Source organism: Anastrepha ludens, chromosome 3, assembly GCF_028408465.1.
Source record: "Anastrepha ludens isolate Willacy chromosome 3, idAnaLude1.1, whole genome shotgun sequence".
NCBI lineage: Eukaryota > Metazoa > Arthropoda > Insecta > Diptera > Tephritidae > Anastrepha > Anastrepha ludens.
In genome coordinates, this window is record NC_071499.1 from 74,166,579 (window position 1) to 74,189,211 (window position 22,633).

The 22,633-nt window shown below is 35.8% G+C and overlaps 1 long non-coding RNA gene across 1 annotated transcript in view; it reads left to right on the forward strand.

The window, feature by feature from the left end:
* The window catches only part of LOC128858213 (uncharacterized), a 123,249-nt gene that overhangs the window by 48,630 nt on the left and 51,986 nt on the right, over positions 1–22,633 (forward strand). Inside the window, exon 2 of the long non-coding RNA XR_008453990.1 lies at positions 18,197–18,222. This is a non-coding gene — a long non-coding RNA (uncharacterized LOC128858213). The remainder of the gene's footprint in view (positions 1–18,196; positions 18,223–22,633) is intronic.

Here is a 22,633-nt window from a genome sequence, read left to right on the forward strand (position 1 = left end):
AATTTTAAATAATTTTTAAAAATATGTTTGCATTCGAATTAACCTGCATAGTTCCGCCTACTCGTGCACTTTTTCTGCCCGTTTGCTAAAATTTCACACAAACAATAGATTATTTTCCATTTGCTTCTTTCCGCTTTTTTCCTGTTTAAATATTTACCTCGAAAGCGTCGGTTTATTAATTCAACACCAACTCAAATAATAGTCGAATAAATACTCAATACATCCAATATATGTATTCATTTCCCGCAACTACCGCAGCCATACCGTAATTCCGTGCATTTGATTTCATTTGTTTCTGGCTTGCAGCTGTGGTTTTAGCGCTTATTTGCGATAAAGCTTTTAACGCTGCCATTTGATTGGCATTGATTATTTGGAATCGCATGGCAGTGTATGTATGTTATAGCTGATTTGAAGATATATGTGCACACGTGTGTAAATGGCTACACATTATTATTATTCTTTTTTCCACTATATTGAAATAATATTAATTGTTTTGCTATTGTGGGGTTTCTGCCGTGTCCGTGAGAGTTCTATGACTTTTGTGTTGCTTAAGACTATGAAACAATAAATTGTAATAAGGGATTGAATTTATGGTGTTTTAATTAGTGGATAGTTGGAGGTCTTCGATTTGTGACATTAGCAGGTGTAGGCATATAAATAGTTGAGGTAGGTGTCGGTATGGCATGAGTAATTTGAGGCTTTAAGAGGACAGATACCTGTAAAATTTCAAAAAAAGAAAACTTTTTTCTCATAAAATAATAATAATAATACAAAAATAATATAAAACTTTAAGTATATGTCAACAAATTTTTAGAACGTAAATTTAAGTATTTCTTATATTATAGACCGTCAACCGTTACGACTCTATTCTTTGCGTTCGAGCGCTGGGAGAAGAATTTTCATGTATTCAAACTTTAGACGCATTTTACTCAAAACTACATTTTTCGAATTGGCTTACACGATAACTCGAAAAGTTATTGACCGATCTCATACAATTTTGCACACATCTTTTTTACGATATTACTTTCTTTGTGAATTTATAAGTTTTCGAAAATTTTTCGAAAAAATAATTTTTTCGATGCAATAGGAAAATCGCCACAAAATTCATTTTTTTTTCATAGCATTTTGTTCCGCGAAATTTTTTTTTTCCATTTTTTTTATTCATATAGAAATTATGAGATTAGTAAACAAAAAAATGCTTGGTTTTTTGTATTCAGGCTACTGACGCCGAAGCTACAATGCAAGAATTGAGTGTACATCCGCGATTTTAAATGAGTAAAATAAAAAAAAAATGTATATTATTTTATTGTAGATATAAATAAACTGTATGCCAATTTTGAAAAAAAATATATTGACTTCTTCATTTTAAGTAATTTTAGTGAAAATCAGGGGAAATGTACACGTACACTTCAGTTAAGTTTTTGGCTGAGCTCTTCCTCCTATTTGTGAGGTGCATTTGATGATGTTTCACTAATGGAGGGACGTACAGTTTTAATCCTACTCCGAAAAAACTGTTTTTATCATTTGATATATCTTGCCTGGAAATTGGAACGTTACCACTTCCGATTGGTAGCTACGCACCAACCCATTCGGCTGCGGCGGCCGCTTAATGGAACTGTGAAGTATGCGATAAAATGAATGAAAATAAAAATTTTATTTTTTGTTTTGAATATTATTTTTTTTTTATAACAATATAGCTCATTGTCTGACAAAAGCTATATCAATCCAGTTTAAAAATAAAAAAAATAAGAGAATTGGAAAAATTCCACAAACTGTTCATTCCAGTTCCACTGTTTTTTATTAGAGTTTTTGGAACTATTTTTCGTATGCAGTTTTGTGTAGATAGGTAGGTTCGATGGCAAGAGTACCCCAGGCATACTTCAAGTAGTATTTACGTGCCGCTTTGATATCATAATGTGGACCACCACCTGTGAAAAGATTAAAAGAAAAAACCGTCTACATCCATCCAGTGCTGTTGATGTAGTGGAGGAGCGAAAAGGGAGCTAGGCTGGAGAATTGCTTCAATTCATCCCCAAAGGGCACGCTAAGGAATTTCAAGCGCCTAGCCGCGAGAGCAGCAGTTTTACAGCTCATGAAATTTTTGTATAATAAAGAACACTGCTCTTGAAGTTGCTAGAAAATTTTGTTGATTTTTATGATCTATTCCATGTTGGTATTGCGAATTTTTTCATTTAAGAAATGCGCGACTAGGCACAATCAAGAGTCTCAGAAGATTACTTCGAGCGATAGTTTGTGCGGAAGATTATTGTCCCTTGCGCGTTGATGGCGGGGAATATCGCAAACTATTGAATACTGAGATACATAAACATTATGGAGATATGAACATAGTCCAGGAAATAAAGAGCTGGCTCCGCTGGCTAGGTCACATCGTGTGAATGGTTGCAAATGCATCTCTACATCTCTGAGATTATTCGATACGGTACTTGCAGGTGGTAGGAGAGTAATCCCTCTTTTGCTTGGAAGGATCAGGTGGAAAAATACTTTGCTTCACATGCTTTGTGCAACAGGCACAGCTTAGAATGAGAAAGAAGTGACTCTCCCAAATTGCGTAGGCGCCAATCAAGAAGAAGCAGGATAGATTTTGAGTCTAGGGTGTTTTTTCATTTTTCAAAACGAGCTATAAATTACAATTATTCCTAACGATTCCCATATTAATATAAAAAGCTAAGTTTAACTTAATTTTATTAAAAGTTTCAATGAATTTTTAACTTCGTTAACATTGATGAAATTGGAAATCCCAATCGAAGAGAAAAATTAAAAGTTTCACATGCTGGAGATAAATGTATTTCACACATCCCCATTACAATTCAATTTACATAATTTTTAGAATTTTTAGTATAGCTCGAACGTGTGCCAAAAACAGAAAAAAATTTAATTAATTGATTAAGATTTTGGGTAAGCAGACCATTCGTAAAATTTTCTGAAGATTATTTCTCTATACCATTTTAACCCTCTAACGGCTTTCTGAATCCTTTTTTTTTAGTATTTGCCAAATATTTTTGAGTATCAGTTGCACAAGATATGCTCTGTGATTTCATCATCCTCTAGACAGAGTATTTACTTTGACTCATTCTCAATGTGAATTTTTGATAGATGGTAATTTAAGTAATAGCCACCTATCACATAATCAACTATTTTCCTTATGTCTGCTTTAAAGTTATGCAATTCCCTATTGTAGGTAAAAGGTCTTATAAGCCTTTTGGCTTGAGGAAGATCTTGTATGACTTTTATTCCAGACCCACCCGGAACCCAGCAAAGTACAATTTAGCTTGTTGCACCACGCTGGTTTCGGTTGTTAAGGCGTTCGTACTCTAGTCTCGATTCTACGCATTGAAAATCGGGTAAAGAAGGCCAGTATAGCCTTCTATTCTGAATTAACGGAATGGACGGGATCAACTTCAGGGCCCTCCTACCCGGTCATCGGCATCCCCCCCTTGTTAAAGGGAAACGGCACAAGTTAATGCTCAGAAAAGATAGAACACCATTTCTTCATGTGCTATTTCGAAAACTCAGAAAGTCCTGGGGACTTTACGCCATTCAATTTTCAAACTCGTCGCTGTGTTTACCTTACAGGCCATTGTATGATCGGTACACATTAATAAAAGCGAGGTTTACCATTTAACCCCCATGGCAGACGCTGTGGAGACCTTCCAGAGAAGCAGACTGTTGAGCACTTTCTCTGTAAATGTCCGGGCTTGGCAGCTAGACGATTCAGGTCACTAGGTGGTGCTCCTTTCTTCGACAGCCTAGGGCAGTGCACCAACCTAAATCGCATCAATCTTTACCATTACATCAACAGCTCTGGTTGGCTGTAGAGATTTTCCTGTTGTAGGTCTCATAATGGCATCAAAACGGCGCTTTAGCCCTACTTGGGGAGTTCCAGTGTGGTACTTACACTAATGCCAGTGTGTATCACAACAAAATATAAGTATGTATGTTACACATAGGTATGCAGATATGCACATACATGTTCAAATAAATTTGAGCAGCAGTTATTAAATCAAAGTGGTATTCCCTAAAAACAGAAATAGAAAATTTTTAATTCTTATTTTTGGTCTGAGATAATAAAATAGGCCATATGGTCCTTTGTAGCTTGAAAACTTTCTCCTAATGTACCACTTCAGCCATTGATGGAAACCATCTAACTTTTTGAAGTATTTGATAAATTTATACGCTTTTATTGCCAGTTAGACTTCTCATCCACAAATGTCGGCGTGCATAGAGCTGCAGTATGCTTACACATACATGAGTATCCAACATGCACATATGTATGTATATGTAACCATAAGCGAAATGTGATTACAACATACATAACTGTGTTATTACTCAGATTCCTGGTGCTTGTATGCGGACATGACCTCCAGACACACTGGCAGTCGTTGTACGTGCAACAAGCTGGAATGTCATGAATTACAAAATAAGCACAGTAAGTAGAAAAATAAAGTGAAATGCAAAAGAGAACGTGCAAGTACACCTACTATTCATCACATACGTGAGCGTAGGAGACACTGGAGGAAAGCAACAAAAAAAAGTAATTTAAGTTTTGCTCTTTACCTTGCAAGAAGATGAGAATATGTTTGTTCGTTGACTTTTTTGCGTAAGGGTACTTATCTGACAGCCTATAACTTTGTGCGTGTGTGCAGCTTCCTATTACGTGATTATTTACAAGGAAGCGAGTATCAGCATATCTTTGTGTTTCTCTTTTAATGAAATGAAAATAACAACGTTTTATGTATGTAGTGAGTTTTGAGTTTCATTATGAGTTATAATTTTCACATTATTGACCTTTTTTTTTAAATAATAAATATAAAAAACTAAATTTATATTAAAGGAAAAATTTAGATGACTTAAAGGAAGTGTTGGATTAAAATTACTTTTAAGGGGGTTCCAAGCATGAAACAACGTAAAGTTTCAGACTTACCTCTTGTCCGCTGCCTCTATTAAAAATCCGTCTGCCCCTATGTAGAATTGCGGATAGGGAGGCGGCCACCGTAGCCGGAATGGGTTGGTGCGTGACTACCATTTGGAGTTTAGAGAGAACGTAGGTTCGAATCTCGGTGAAAGATTAAAATGAAGAATAGGTTTTTTTGTAATAGCGGTCGCCCCTCAGCAGGCAATGGAAAACCTCCGAGTGTATATCTGACATGAAAAAGCTCCTCATAAAAAATATCTGGCGTTCGGAGTCGGCTTGAAACTGTATGCCCCTCCATTTGTGAAACAACATCAAGACGCACGCCACAAATAGGAGAAGGGGATCGGCCAAACAAAAAAAAAAGTGTATATACCTGTGAAATGAGACTTTTTTCCTTCAATTACAAACATTTATTAACAAAAAATGGTTACAAATTCAATCTTCAAAATAATAGCCATCGCTAGCGACACATTTTTTCCATCTCTCAGGCAGTTTGTGGATGCCGCGCCAAAAAAATTGGCCGTCTTTGGCCGCAAACCAATCATCGAGCCATTTTTTGGCTTCTTCGTGAGTATTGAAGCGCTGCTCGGAAAGTGCGTGGCCCTTCGATGCAAACAAATGATAATCGGAAGACGACAAGTCTGGTGAGTAAGCCGCATACACCAGCGGTTCCCAATCGTACGTCTCCACCAATTCCCGGCTCGCTTTTGTTCGATGTAGTGGTACATTGTCATCAAGTCAGCTCAAGCGGCACCCATCTTCCGACCTTTAAAATCATACACATGTCTTTCAAACGTTTGGAAATGGTTTTTTGGGTCACTCCCAACTGCTCTGCCATCATTTCTTTCGTTTGACCATCATCTTCGTCCAACAATGCTTGCGATTCGGCATCTTCAAACTTTTTCGGTGGCCGGCCACGGTCCTCGTTCTCCACGCTAAAATCACCACTTCGGAATTTTTCAAACCACCTCAAGCACTGTGCTCTACTTAGAGCATGCCCACCATAAGCTTCTGTAAGCATTTGATGAGCCTGAGGAGCGTTTTTCTTCAATTGATAACAGAAAATTAAGGATGTCCGCAAATCGTAGTTTGAAGGCACGAAATTCGACATTTTCAAGAGTGACAAATGCATTATTCGTCCCCTTAGTATTAAAATAGCCTATAAATTTTTTGATGTTTTGAGAAAATGAATTTCAAACTTTTTGTCGAAAGTAGCTCTCACTCAAATCTCGTTATGTCTGTAAATATGTATTATTTTTTGACTGACGTTTTGACCCACTTTGTGGAACTAGAATTTGACAAAATTTTGACCACATATAAAATCGACGATGGAGAATCCAAAAATTCAATAAAAAAATAATAGCCTATGAGCACATAGGCTATTGTTATACTAAGGGGACGTATTGTATGAAACGTAATAAACAATGAACTGAGTATTGTTGACAGATGACAGACGAAAAAAACAAGACATTTGGGAAGGTTTAAAAATACTCCTAGCGACATCTTTGGACTAATAGCTGAAAGTCTCATTTCATAGGTATATATCATATATATATTAAATCAAGAATATCCTATTACATATCCAGGGTACACCGCAGAGAGGATTCTAGTCCGATTTGATGTGAAATTTTTTCGTTTTTCTTACATTTATTTTATTATATTATAATTTTTAATGTTTTCAGAATTTTGGTTTTAAGTGCTTGGCAACACTTAATGATTTTTATTGAACTTATTATTATTTTTTTTATTTCACTTTTTTTAATGGTATTTCCTTAATTAAAAAAATATTTTATTTAAAATGGTTTATTATTATTTAAAAATTTTTTTACTACTTTGAATTATTTTAGCGTAATCTAGTCAGGATCAAAAGTGGTTTCTTCTGATAATTCATGAACGTCATTAGGCCCAATTCTTCCGTTAGCGGTTTCTAAGTCATCGTCACTTCCGACTGAAAAGTTGAGTACTATAAAACTACAAGAAAGGTGATGAAAAAAATGCCTGTAAAAATTCGGATGCACACATATACATATATTTAATGATCGCTAGAAATTTAACCGAAATTTGTTACCATAAGAGCCAGCTTGAGAATTACTTTGACCCTCCAATTAAGATTTTAAAAAAAAAAATAATAATAATTACAATAATATTTTTTTCGATTATGCGAGATGGCGCAAAATTAATCACTCTATCGGAAGATTTATTATTTTTTCAAATTGCGTCGTACGTCAATCAGGTTTGACACTTATAACTAAAGCTAAAGTTTTTATTTTAAAAAGAAAAGGAAAATTAAACAAAATTAACTAATAAAACTGAATTCTAGGAAAATAAACAAAATAAGACGATGTTATACGTTTTCAGTTTATAGGTATTATGAAATATAAAATTTCTTGTCTTAGCTACTCACTCGCGGCTTCTGATTTTTGATGAAAGATATGAAGATTAAATGTGTAGAAGAAATATTTCCTTATCCCTTTAAACATATGTATGTTTATAAATTGGCTTGCACATCCTTTCAGGGTGTTTGGTCGAGCTCCTCCTCCTATTTGTGGCGAGCGTCTTTATGTTGTCCCCAGTAATGTTCCCATTACTGCACGAATTAATAAAGCGTTGAAAAATAAGTGGTTCACGGTAGAAATAGCATTATTTAATTACCAATGAGACATGTTAAATGAAAAGTATTAAAAAATCTATATATTTTTAAAGTTTTTTTGCAGAACCATATATTAAAACTAATATCCGAAAAAATTAATATCCGTAGAGAAAGATGAGTATATCGACTTCACGAAAATATTTCGTTTGGCAAAAAGTAATATACTTACATATTACTCTGTTATCGTTTTCTCATTGAGACTTCAATTCTGCTCTTTCATCCACTTGCGCTAAGGCGAGGTTATTTCCAAATGTCATAAAATTATAGGGAATTTTTTTGCGTTTTATTATTACTAAATATATATTTGATGATAAATATAGTTTTAATTATTTTATAATACTTAATTTGGAAAAACATTGAATCAAAACTGCAATAAAATGGGCTCATATGCGGTAAAGTTTAATTAGTTTTAAATTAATGTCAATGTGCTTAAGCTTTCTCGCTTTTTTGTCCTTCTAGCTCAAGTATATTCATATACACGAATGAAAATATGTATACGTGAACATTAGGGCGGGTCGATTTAAAAATCGCTCATTGCTCTGTGAAAATCGTATTCTAGGGATCAAAATAAGAAACTTTGCCGAAGGAACCATACCTCTAAAACGAATTCTGATGTCCCCCAATTTCAAAATATCACCATTTTTGGCCTTTACATGAAAAAATCAGCTAAATGGCTATGTTTTTACTTTGTTTTTATTTATTTACAATATAATAATATCTTTTTTTTTCTCTTAAGAAATTTATTTAGTCAGAACATATGTAAATGAAAAAATTAATTTAAGGGAGTTATAGAAAAGAAACTAAAAAGTTCGACCCAAATTGGGGGACATCAGAATTCGTTTTAGAGGTATTGTTCCTTCGGCAAAGTTTCTTATTTTGATCCCTAGAATATGATTTTCACAGAGCAATGGGCGATTTTTTGGCCTCCCCACAAATCGACCCGGTCTAGTGAACATAGATATGTATATATATACATATGTATACTCTTAACTTTGCACCCTCTCATACTTCTCCTGAACACTATGCGTATCCTTGCACTTTAGCGACTAGTTTATGTTTTCTAAGAAATATTCTGAAAGTGCTTTTAAGTGGCCTTGTGCCGCTGCAGCTGCTGTAAATAAAAAATCGCGCTTACAGCTCGTTCAGAGACATACAAAATTAAAGCACATTGCACAAATTAGGTCAACAGAAGATACACAAGAGACAAACACCAATGCAGGCAAAATATCAACGCAACCTCTGAATGTAGTTAGACAAAAGGATGAGTAGACAAAAAGATACAGACACAATAATAAATACAAACATTTTTTTTCACATTTTTATTTGTTCCTATATGAATGGGACACAATTTTAAAACAGAGCAGTAATTATTAAAAATATCGCATACTTACATAGAATTTCAGTCACATATACTCTTATGTGACACTGTAATGGGAACTTGACCCTGCAGGCCAATTTAATGGGAATTCGCTACAAGTGACACTAAAAGTAAACTTACGATGTCAGTGCAAATAACTTAAGCGCGCATGAATATTTTCATTGTTTGCTAGTGTATGATGTATGCATGGATATGTGTGCACAAATGTGTACAAATGCCTTGGTAGGTATAAGAGGCATTCGAATATTGCGTATACGCCCAGTGGCACTTCACCGATATGGCATTGCTACTCTATACTTATTGGCATTATTTATTTTTTCATATGCGCACAGGTATGTATGTCAATAATGTGAGTTAAAAGTATCACATACCTGACATAGTAGTAAAAATGGAACGTAGCATTGGGTAAAAATTTCAATTGCAAATCGTTCACCATCACAACTGAAAAAAATCGCTGGCAATAGCACATAATTCCGTACTTCATATAAATGCCGCGCTCATAAAGCATTTTTGCACACCTGAAAATCGAAGAACATGGGTGGAACATACATAAGTACTAAGAAGAATTAAAAGCTTTTTTTTTTTTTTTGAGACATTTTACACTTGCATTTTTCATTTACTTAAATTTAATGGGCTATAAAACGATTTTTAGAAATCGTGCACAAGATTTGAAATTTTTGTTTGTGTGATGTTTGTTGCAGAATGAACTATGTTTTTTGTTTTTTTTTCTTCTCTGGTGGAACTCACCGCAAGGGATGACATGGGTTAAGAAGCTGTAGAGGGTTCAAAGGTCTGTCCTCATTGGAATCAGTGTGGCGCTCCGGACCAGACCTACTGTAGCACTCAACGCTATGATGAATGTAGCACCCGTGGACATTGCAGGAAAAACTACTGCTGTACGCGCCGAAATTAGATTGAGGTGCTCTTAGACTTAAGCTATGGACACTGTTGCACTCTTAACAACTTTGAGTTCATCGCCATGGTGCTGGATCATTGTACACTCTCGCTAGGTCCGAGCGGAACTTTTTCCATTCATATTCCTTCAAGGAAAGAGTGTGCGGGGTGCAACATGTGGGTACAGGGCATGGCAAATATGTTTACGGTGGACTTAAAGTTCGACCTAAGAGTTTGTGGGGAGTATTCCGCGAGGAGCTCCACATACAGCTCAAATTTAGGCTTCCGGACCACTGTAGTGTTTTCTAAGCAGAAGTAGCCGCAATTAAGGAAGCTGTGGATTGGCTGTTCACTTCTATTATTACAGGTAAAATAGGTAAATATCTACTCCGACAGCCAAGCGGCAATTAGGGTCGTGGGCTCGTTGTTTATGCGTTCAAAATTAGTCAGAGAATGCCTGACTTCCCTCTCAATTGCATCGGAATATTTCAATATTGTTTTTTTTGTTTTTCTTTTTTTTTGTTTTGTTTGTGAGGTTGGGTTAAAAATGCCTTCGCACCATATAGTAACCGTCGCTACTGCATGTGTGGTGATTCCACTAAAGCTATCCCTCCTCTTCTCTTGGAATTTTCCCTCTACTGCGGGACTGCTCCCGCATTGCTTCGAGGTAGAGGGCCAAGGCGGCGTCCTAAAAAGGACACTTACTTACTCACCCTGCGTCTAGAGTCGCCTGTTTTGAGAAACCTATGCTCAGTGTTCTTTAGCATAGCTTTTCATTTCGCGCTTCTTTTTTCGGGTATTATCCTCCACCAAATTTGCGACGGCATTCCATTTTTCTTCGTCTATCATCATTTTCTCGATAATTTCTTGTGGTGTAAATACACCAATAGCTCGTTGCATACCTGTTCCACCTCTCGCATTTATAGAAGGTGTGCTCCGCATCATCATAATTATTTGGGTTGTGATCTGCTACTGGAAAGATGGGCCTCGCGTTAACTCAGTCAGAGCTGGGCTAGTGCGCAAACGTGCAAAGTCGTGAGATCCTTCTAAGGATAATAAAGCCACAGCTATCAAATTTGGTAAGTATCCTCCCCGGATACTGTCCGTGAGGTATCCATGCGGTGAGGCTTGGCATTGCTTCAAGCCCTTTCTTCAGAAGCTGTCTGGAGGATGAGGTGGAATCATCTCGGTATCTTTTTCTCAGCTGCCTCGCTTTCGTTGGACTAAGGTTTAACCATCTGGGCTCCCAATTTTTAGCTACACCAACGAATATTGCGGCCTTAAATATCACACATCTGGTGAAATTCATCAGCAGCTTCAAGCGGTTAGTACACACGTAAATCGCCACTCGTTCGTTGTCCTCCTCAAATATTCTATTTTAACCCCGGGATTTTTCTGGTTTCGCCCCCTCTTCTATTCTTCTTCTCTCCCACTGTATGGTATCGCATAATCGGGATATTAAAGCGTAGAGCCTTTTATAGCTTTTGATATGCCTGTTTGTATTCTTGAAAATCTCTATGAGTTCTGCCATTTATTTTTAAATTTTGCTTAGTAAGAACGAGATGAGAAAAACTCGAAATTTGTCCGCTTTACTGGAAGCAAGAATTTAAATAAATCAAAGTAACAAAAAAGTGTGCCAGTTGAAAGCTGACGTTAATATAGCGCAATTTAGACAAAAGAAAATTAAAAAAAAACACCGTTTTTGGACTCGCAGGTAAAGAGGGCTCGAGGTGGCAAGACAGGGTATATGTAAATTCTAAATGAAGGTCAAGTCAACAACCAGCATTAACAGATTATCTACATAACTCTATATTCCTGCCACACTGGTGGTTGTGAAGGTTGTTGTGAAGGCTCCACACTTTTGAAAACAACAGCGCGTTATTGAACTTTGAATATCGAAAGTAGCCATATTCGTTAGTTTGCTAAATGAAAACAAAGAAGTTCTATTAGTTAGATTTTTTTCTTTGATAGTCCGGCCCATAGTTACTGGTGTTCTGAATAACGAACTACAATCTTAAACTATTTGGATAAATGGGTTCCTTTTCCTTCTGCGCGCTGTACAAATAAAGTAATTTCGAGATGAATGAGATTGAAGTTCTGTTTGTGCATATTTTCTAAATATTTTTATTGTGCTTGCCAAGTTGTTAAAAATATTGTAAAACTTAAAATACGTGCATGGTAAATAATATTACAATTTCAGCAATTCTAAAGTCTCATTACAAATTTTACCAATTCGAAAGTTTTTACTATCGAAGTGTACAAAAATTATTTTTTTGGGAGTAAGTCATGTAAGTCTGCTGTAGCTTTAAAGATGTCTTTCGCAAACATGAGAGTTTTCGAAATAGGTGATCAAATTTAAAAATTTTTAATCATAGTTTTTGTAAGAAAATTGGGTACACAGTTTTGTACCCAAATTAATCTGGTATAAAAAAATGAATGTTTAAAGTCGTTCCAGAATTTCCTTGAATTTGGATAATTTTTTTAAATTTTCTCTGACGCTGTTTCGCAGTTTTTCTGCATAAGAAAAATTTTGTTAATTCACTATATGGAGAAAATGGGCAAAACCTTCAGGGGATAAAATTATTAAAAATCAACGAGGCTTTTTTGATACTTCAAACTTGCACTTTATTATATTGAATTTTAATGGGATAAAAAACCGTGCATTTTTGGAATTTTTTTCTTAAAATTGTGATAAAAAATATTCAAAATGTGATGAAGATCTTACAAAAAGTTTAACGCATATATTATTTTAGGTTTTGCTATATTTTAAACTATATTTTTATACATAAATTGCCTAAATTCAAAATTATATAATTAATCACTTCATCGGTGGATCATAATTTTTTCAAATGGTGTCATAAGTCAATCATATTTTACAGCTCTGAACTACACAGCTGCAATATAAAAATAGACAAGCAATGGAGCGCGTAAAGTTGAAATTAAAGATTTCCATCACTCAAAATCATATTTTTATTTATTAAAAAAGTTATTCAAAAACAAAATTCGATGATTTAAATAATCCAAACTTGTCAATTGTGGTGCCTTTGTAATAATTTTGGGGAAAGGGGTGTATGATTTCTATTGAAAGAAAGTTTTCACAGAAAAGTGTTTAAAAAATTTTTTTGTATGAGTTTTATTTCCATTGCCCATGATTTCATATAGGTAAAATACTAGTAGATAAGTGGCAGGTAATTTATACATTTAAGGCGGCGTACTTGCATAATATTTTACCAGCAATACCTAAAATATGTAAATCGTAATAATATATTCTAAAACAATACCGTACGTAATCACCGGCGGCTATAGACGTTTTTTTGGTCCATAAATTAGCTATGTGAGCATACACATTAAACTATATATAGTACCTGACAAATTTCAGATTTAAGTAGCGACTTTGTATACCTACACATAGTTGGAGGTTTTCTACTTTTTTACTATCATAGTTTGTCAACAAAAAAACAAACAAAAAAATCAAACAAAATAAACAACTCGTGCACCAGCGATTAGTCGCAATTTACCATGACACATATTTTCTAAATATTTTACTTTTCAAGCACGCCTCCTTTTCCATTCGCGCCTTAAGTCCTCTTCCTTGCTGCTAATGCTGCTGGTATTGCTCGTTAACCCACTTTTATTTGCGCTGCTAATTGCTGTGCCTATTAGTGGAAACGCTTTGGTTTGGTTCGAGTTATTTGCAGCCAGCGCAAGACATTTTCGCACATTTAAATGCGAAGAAGAAACTTACTTCTTCTCAGAAAGAAAATTTGTACCAACACTTTGTGGACAGCAAATGCGGGTGAGAAGTAACAGCTGACAAACTTTTGCATACAAAAATATTTGCTGGTAATTTACAAAATTTTCTTAGTATTGGCGCTTCCTTAATTGTTTACTTGGTGTGGCAAAATTTGCTTAAAGCAATTTGTTTGAGGTTTTCCTGTTTGTTCTTCCGCATTTCGTTGATTTTGTGGGCGTCTATTTAATATGTAGTGTAATATTTTCTCACAATTTGCTTTTTAATCTTTTCGTAATTTTCCTTGTTTGTTATTTTCATCACGTGTCACCGTGACCGCAAAATTGACGTGAAAAATATTGAGGAAATTTTATTGGAGCGAAAAATACTTTTTATTAATTATTACATTATCGTACTTCGATACACAATTTTGTGTGCTTTTCCAAGTTGTCCAACGACCTATATATTTCCTTTCCAAGAGTGAACCAGGATAGATACCTATGAAATGAGACTTTCAGCTATTAGTCCATAGATGTCGCTAGGAGTATTTTTAAGCCTTCCCAAATGTCTTGTTTTTTTCGTCTGTAATCTGTCAAAAATATTAAGTTCATTGTTTGTTACGTTTCATACAACAATGCATTTTTGTCGCTCTTAAAAATGCCGAATTTCATGCCTTCAAACTACGATTTGCGGACATCGTTGAGAACCGAAAACCCGCTTGTGAAATGCTGCTCTCCCGGTTCAAAAGGAAGTCTTTTTTGCATCGAATCGTTACGGGTGATGAAAAATGGGTGTATTTCTCCAACCCCAAGCGTAAACGATGGTATGGTCCGCCCGGCCACAAAACAAAACCAACGGCCGCAAGGCAAGGCAATGCTGTGTGTTTTCTGGGATCAGCGTGGTATGAGCTATTGGCTTGGTACGAACTTTTAAAACCAGGTGAAACAGTTGGCGGTGCACGTTACCAGCGACAATTGGCCGATTTGAACAGCGTTAGACACCGAAAACGCCCAGAATATGCCGACCGGCGTCACAAAGTAATTTTTCTTGATGATTTTCTTGATGACAATGCACCACAAATTGATTACAAAACTGAGGTCAGCTTTCGAAACTTCCAAATAATGACAAAGGAAATTTTCTGAAAAATTTTTAGAATTATATAAAATTAAGCAACTTAAAGTTTTTAAAGTGCACTCGCATCTGACAATTTGTTTGTATGAGTTAAAGCATTTTGATTGTGCCAATCAAGCACTTAAAATCATTATAAAAAAATTGTTTAATCCTATATAAACCTGTCGCAATTAAATACGAATTTAATTTTTTTTAGTTGAATTAACCATTTAGTTGTTAATGAGATGTGCAAAACCACAAATGATCAAATTAAACTTGCGGAAATTCAGAACTAAAAAATTTGCGCACGGCGTAATTGTAGCCTGATTGAAAGCGAAAAAAAATGAAATAAAAACTGGCATGAAATGCATGACATTGAAAAGGACATATCGTTTCGGTAAAAAACAGAATATAGAGTTAAAATTTTGCATCATTAGTGCGAGAAATAGTGGGATTGAAGCAGAAAAACATAGTTTTTATAAAATTCTTCATATTAAAAGAATTGGAAAAAATCTCTACATTTGGCGGGTGATTCAAAGACCACATGACGACTATTTACAGTTCTGTTAATCACTACATATTGCTAATGAAGTTCATTTAAATATGAGAAAATATACAGTGCAATATATGATGAATCTATACTGATGAAATTCATTATATAAACCATATATATACCCGTAAGTAGGTATAGCGAAAAAGTCAAAGCCAAGATGTGCCGCGAGGGAAGAACAGTTGAGGAGAAGGTGCTGAGATTATACCATTTCAAGCTCCCTATAGCTGCTGCAGAAAATACTCCAATTATAATGCAGGTGCTCAACAGGCAGTGCCCGAAAAGAGCAATCAGAAAATTCAAGAGAGATTTTTAAAGCTTTGAAGCAAAGTTCTTTCAAGCGCTTCCCATCCACTCGCAATAATTTCGCAGGCAGAGTTAGCGTGGAGCCTATCTTTGCAGGAGTATACCATAGGTTGTTAAGGGAACCCTAATGGTTTTGATTTTGCAGGTAAATCATCTCAGTAATCCCTTCCCTAGCTGGCTCATCCACTACAAAGTTTCCGGCAAAACACCTGCGCAAAGTACCAATAAGATCTTAGTTTCAAAGAATTTAAAAACCAAAAAAAAAAATGCTGTCGAAGGGAAGTCAGACATTTCCCGAATAGTTTCGAGTGCTCTATCATTGCGCTCAGGACCGTACCTGTCGCGAAGTTTTCCACATAAAACCCGCTTAGCTTTCCTTATTCCGGACTTATGAGTGTTTAATCCTGACATGTGAGTTCCCATCCTGAGGGCGAAATATTACTTTAAGCTCTAATAAAAAAGTGTCTTCACAAAGCTCTACGTTCACAGAGCTCAGTTGTCCAGAAAGTCATCACCAGCTTCTTCGGGGGCGGTTGTAGTTAGCAAGAGTTCTTTAGAGCACTATTTCTAGCAGGAGTGAGTATTTCTAGCAAACCGTTGTTTTGGCCCTCCGAAAGTTCCAAAATCTATAGCAGCATTTCTGATCCTCCAGATTTTTGCAGTATATATACCAGCTCGTATACCTCAGGTTCCTGTAATATATTATTTTTAGTCGAGACTCGTTGAGAGAGAATTGAATATACTTGTGAAAGGGGTTAATATTAAGTACTTTCTAATCAGAGATTCGGTACAAGAGTAAGAAAGAGGCCAAACTGAGGTCGAACACCTTCTTATGGACTGCAGCAAAGACAGTGGAGTTGCTCCCCCTGTGGCAGGTAACCAAGTAACGTTAAAAATAAAATCATAAACTGATTCACTATTGCATTTATATCAGTTTTTTCTCAGCAGATGTGACGGGAATTCGCGTCGGCGGCAAGGACGACGACAGTGTTCCTGGGTCTCGCTTTGGATTACGGTGGTGGGGGATTTTCTCCATCTTCTCTGAAGCTGAGGGTTCGGAGGGGAGCAATTTACGGGTTCACGGCTAATCCTTTTTATCCAATTACTCCAGATTGGATCCCTTTTAAATGTCTCCATGAAGGCCACTGTCGGTCTGAGCAAAGTAGTCGATCATTCATTAGCCCAGAAAATCCACTTTATGATATCAGAATGACTCCCAGTAGTCTCATAGTAAAGTGGAAGTTCAGTTCAGTAAGTTCAAGAAAACCGTAGACACTACGGATGCTACCTTCATGTCTTGCTCCATGGAAATAACGCCATCTTTTCAGCGACTGTGCCTATTACTGTTTCTGCTTCACGACTTCGCTAAACGTTTTAGGTAGTCTGTCACCAATGAGGTGTCTTTTCTCGAGGAATGCATTTTCTTGCTGGGAGCTTTTTGACCTCCGATTCTGTTCGTGATGCGATTTTGAATGCGAAAAAATTGAATTTAAGCAATAAAAAAAGGAAAGGCAAGAGAAGTCTGTAAATTTGCAGAAAAAAAAAAAAATTAAAAATTAAAAACACAATAAAAAAATATTCATTGTGTTTCACATTTTTCACTTTTTTCTTGTGGTCAAATTGACACAAGAGACTGACGCATTTTAATATTGAATGTTAAAATGCGATGCAAAGTTCTCTGAGAAATTCCTTTTTCCATTTCAATGATTTTCACAATCTTTATATAATTATTTTTGACCGTTTCCTTACACACTTTCAATGTTTTCTGGAGTAATTTACTCTGCGTGTGTGATGAACACATAATATATATATATATATATATATATATGTATAATTGACCCTTACGCCCTTTTAGGGTGTTTGGCCGAGCTCCTCCTCCTACTTGCGGCGTGTGTCTTGATGTTGTTCCCCAAATGGAGGGGCCTACAGTTTCCAGCCGACTCTAAACGACAGATATTTTTAATGAGGATTTTTTATGACAGAAATGAACTTGGAGTTTGCCATTTCCTGGCAAGAGGCGACCGCTATTAGAAAAAAATTATTTAATGTTCACATTTGGCTACAGCGCTCGCCATCTAATAAAGGTAATAAGATAATTTAGATTCTGGAATCTTCGAATTTGAAAAAATGTCCAAAATATATTCTTTTAGTTTAACAAATGCACAACATTTTCTTCTATGAAGAAAAGAGGCAACATCATCAAGTAGAAATGTTATAATAAATGTTTTTGAAACTTATGACTTGCACTTTATTCCACTAAAAGTTAGTAAGCCATAAAAATGCATACCAAAATTTTTTCTACAAATTCAATTTAAAAATATAGAATTGGGATGAAAGATTCTTATATAACGCAATGAGTTATGCTCTTATAAAAAATAATAAACATTAAGAAAAGGATAAGAAAAAAGCCAGAAATGGTCAAAATATCGATGCGTTATGGCTTTATAGCGGGGTACGCCTTTGTATTTCGCTGCACTTACTAACATTCAAATTCCTATATAAATAAGGGTATATGTCAATATACTTTATTTAAAAACAGTTTCCATGTGTAAATACACAAATTATTTATCTTAAACAATTTAAAAACATAAATATTTTTTTGTATTAATTTAACTAAAATAAAATTTATTTATCATGTCTTTCAGGTTACACATTTTGCATTTATCGAACTGTGAGTACGCAAAAATATATTTTATACAATTTTTTAGATATAAGCTGATTTTAATCATCACAGTTTGTTAAGAAAATCTTTAGTAAGCTGTGAAGTAAAACCAGCAGTTACTTGTGTACAAAACTTTGGTTAAGCTGCGTTCAGATGGATGCATCGATTAGTAGTAATAGCCAGTAAAAGGATCAAGCTCGGCTGAACATTTTACCGAAAGACAGTAAATATGGATGGAAAGAATGAGAAAAAAGGTGTAAATTGAATTACAAACTCCTCCTTAAACTTTTTAACTACTTTATGATTTTGCAAAGTTTGAAGAAGAGTAAAGAATGCAGCTAAACCATTCCCAAAACATTTGAACCACCTCAACATCTATTGCGCTCCCTTAGTCTGTCGCACAAAAACGGAGAAATTGCTTTTAGTTTCCATTCTCCTCCCGATAGGGTACACGTATTGGGTTGCCGATGTTGCAGCTTATGAATGTCATATGTGCAGTCTAACCAGCAATGCCAGCAATTCTCAGCTGTCTTATCAAGTTTATTCTGCTTGCAGGTATTTAGATTACATACAGAGTTCCTACGGTTTTTGTATAGGTGTCGTTTTTCGCAAAATATGCACAGATATTTGACACTGGCTTTATTAACCAAAACTTTATACTGCCCTGACACCCACATAAGTTTAAGCTTTTTTTTTCTTCGCGACATTTGATCCTCAGCTTAAATTTGTTGGCTTTCTCTTTAGGGCAGCCTAACTCTCACTACACACTCCAATCCAAGAACAATGTCACCTTCTCTCAAGCATTCATTTGGCTACAATGAGTATTACCCAAACTTTATTGGGTATTACTTAGTAAATTCGGATTAGATTGTCTCATATGTCCCGTATGCAGTCTTCATTTTGCTTTCTCATTAAATAGGAGGTCCATGAACAACGTTTCCATGAAACAAATACCCTCTTAAAGTTGCTCATGTTTCAAACTACTGGAAATCATTTTTTCCATTAAAACACAAATTTATTTTAAGAGGGCTCTGCATAGTGGCGATTTTTTAACAAATTTTGCTCAAAAATGGGCACAGAATTAAATTCTTGACAAATTTTAATAATTTTTAGCTTAAAATGCTCGTAAATGATTTTGGAAGAGATTGTTTGGGCCCCTTATTTCAAAATATTTTTCTTTATTTTTTCTTGTGCACATTTTACTTAATACGTATGTGCCAGCTCCGTTTAATAGTGGTAGACATAAATTAATGTTGAACTTTCACCGTTATCACACAGTGTTTTCGTCTGATAAGACTGCTACTGAAATTTCCAGGGAAATATTTTTGTGTAATATTTTAACCCTGCGGTGATTATATAAACTTAACATTTTTCAGCTTTTTAAAAATAAGGATCAAATTTAGAAATAATATGGTAAGAAATATATCGTTGAAATGTTCCACAAAAATATGTATATACCATTAAATTTTATTATAGAAGTTGATCTTAAAAACAGTATTCAAAATAAATGTAGTTTTATACGAGTTTTTTCACATAATTTATATCAATTTGAGACCAAAATAGGAAAACTTCGGTATACTGTAAACAATGTAGTGACGCTCTAGCTTTTCCTCTATCACAACTTCTATAGAGTCGTAAGCCCTGCCCTAGTGCCCTTTGCTTTCATTTCAGTATAAGCATTTTCGATATACCTTACAAATAATAACAACAATTTCTATATCTGATTCTGGTATTTTTTGGTTGCTACACAGGGTGACAATTGTTCCTTCATAAGACTAGTAGTCGTGCATGCGCTGGATGCTTTTGAGGATAGGTTAGGTTAGGTTAAATGGCTGGCTTATTTTAGGGCACACTTGGACAAATATTGAAAATTCTTCCGTTGTGATGCCATACAGGGGAGAGGAGAAAGGAGAAGGAGTCTTGGGATTGGCGACGGTGATGACCATGCATTTTTCGACGACGCCGACGGTGGCTGATTTGCGTTCGTAATTAGCCGCAACAAGCTACTGATGAACTTCACCAAATTTGTGATATTTATACTCGCTATATCCGCAGGCGTAGCCAGAAAATGAAAGCCCAGATGTCTAAATCTTTGCCAGACAAGAGCATGGCAGCTGAGAAGAAGGTGTAGAGATGATTTCACCTCGTCCTCAAGACAGCTTCTGCAGAACGGACTTGAGGCAATCCCAAGTCTTACAGCATGAACACCTAACGGACAATGTCCGGTAGGAATACCCACCAAATTCGAGAGCTGGGCTTTGTTAGTCGTAGGAATTCTCTCGATCGACCCCGATGCACCCGTGGCCAGAAGGATCTCTCGACCTTGCACGTTTGCGCACGAGGCCAGCGCTCGCGGAGCTGACTCGAGGCCCATCTTTCCAGGAGCAGACCACAGGTTCTTAAGGGAACCCCAATCCTCTCGTTTCGCGACGAAAACATCTCCAAAGTTCTCTGTCTAGCCAGCTCATTAGCCCAGCAGTTACCCTCTATGCTGCTGTGACCGGGAACCCAAATGAGCCTAATATCGAAGTATTCGGATGCAGTCGAGAGAGCAGCCAGACATTCCCCGACCAATCTCGAACGCACAAACAACGAGCCCAAGGCCCCAATTGCCGCTTGGCTATCGGAGTAAATATTTACTTCCTTAACGGTAATTACCGAGGTAAGCAACCAATCCACTGCTTCTTTAATTGCGGATATCTCCGCTTGGAAAACACTACAGTGGCCCGAAAGCCTGAATTTAAGTTTGACGGTCCTTATAGATTACTCGCCCCCCAACCCTCCCGTCCATCATTGAGCCATCCGTGAACATGTTTGCCATGTCTTGCCGCCAAAGGTGTTCGGGCCATAAGCTAGACTTAAGTTATGGACACTCTAGCATTCTTAAAAATTTTTAAAATTGCAACATTGCAAACAAAGTGCAACATGCTTTTGAGGAATAAAAATTAGAAATGAAATAATTCTGCACTGAGATAAAAATAGTGATTGCTCCTTTTTCAAAAGTAAATAAATACATGAATTTATTATAAATACTGTTTAATTTAAATAAGGTAATATATATTAACTGAAAACGGAGTGGTGTATTAAATGTTCGATTGGAATAATGCTGCGGTGATGGCGGTGCGAGGCAGTGTTGGATAGCCCTGCTTCCAAAGAGCCACTGATCCATTCCACACCGACTAGTCGAAAAGGAAAACTGAAACATAAATTGAGCAGAAAAATGCATACGATCCGATTCTAACAAAGTGCATTCAAAAAACTTATAATATTTGTTCTACGTAATATATTCAATAAAATTAATAGTAACCAGCATTGGTTATAATGGCTTCGCATCTTCGTGTCTTCTATTTTTCTATTTTTTTGGTTTGTAAGCTCGAAAATTTTCAATGGTATTTGCATTGAAATCTGCTTCTATTCACTCAGAACTCATACGTTCAAAGATTGTTGGTCTTATATTTTTTGTGTGAATGTAAGCTTGCACTCTAGCATTCGCGATACCTAAGTCTCACTAGCAGTTTTTCTATATCATATTCCTCTTACTAATTATTTTTCAAAATCCTTTTTAAGTTCAGTTAATTAAACTTCGCTTCTGTTCTTCTCTTGTACTATTCACGCCTTACCCATTAAAAACAATTTCATATTTGCTTTTATTTTCCACATTACCAAATATAATTGTTTTACTTTCTCTTTTGATGTGGCCTTTTCAGGATTCATAAATTGCATTGTTCCTTCGTTTTGTCATTTCAGTGGAATTTTTTTGATTTTTACTCTTATTACAAAAGACAAGCTGCAATGATTTTAATTGACATATTTTCGCTCTGTTGCACTGTAAGGAGAGAGAATAAAATAATTCATTTTCGAGGAAATGCAACAAAAATCACATCGCGCACAAAAATTGTAAACGGAAGCTCATATAATTTACGTAGAATTACAGAAAACTAGCTGCCAATTTATTTTTTTTGATCTGATCACATATTTTTGAGTATCAGAAATATCAGTATACAATTTTCGAGGCTTTGGCAGCCGCCGTAACCAAATGGGCTGGTGCGTTACTACCATTCGGAAGTTTACAGGCGTGCATGAAATATCAAATGATGGAGAAGTTTTTATATAATACTCGTAGCTGTCGGTTCTCAGTAGGCAATTACACACCTCCGAGCGTATTTTTGCTATAAAAAATCTCCTCATAAAAACCCATCAGCCGTTCGGAGTCGGTGCTTCCATTTGTGGAACAACATCAAGACGAACACCACAAATGGAAGGAGCTCGACCAAATCCCCAAGAAAGGATGTAAGATAGATTATATATATAAGTAAGTAGACGTAGCTTTCGACGCTGACAGTTGTGAGAGAACGATTAGAGATGAATAAGAAATTATTCTGAGCGTGTAACTAAAGGGATAGACCGTTGCAGAAGCGTG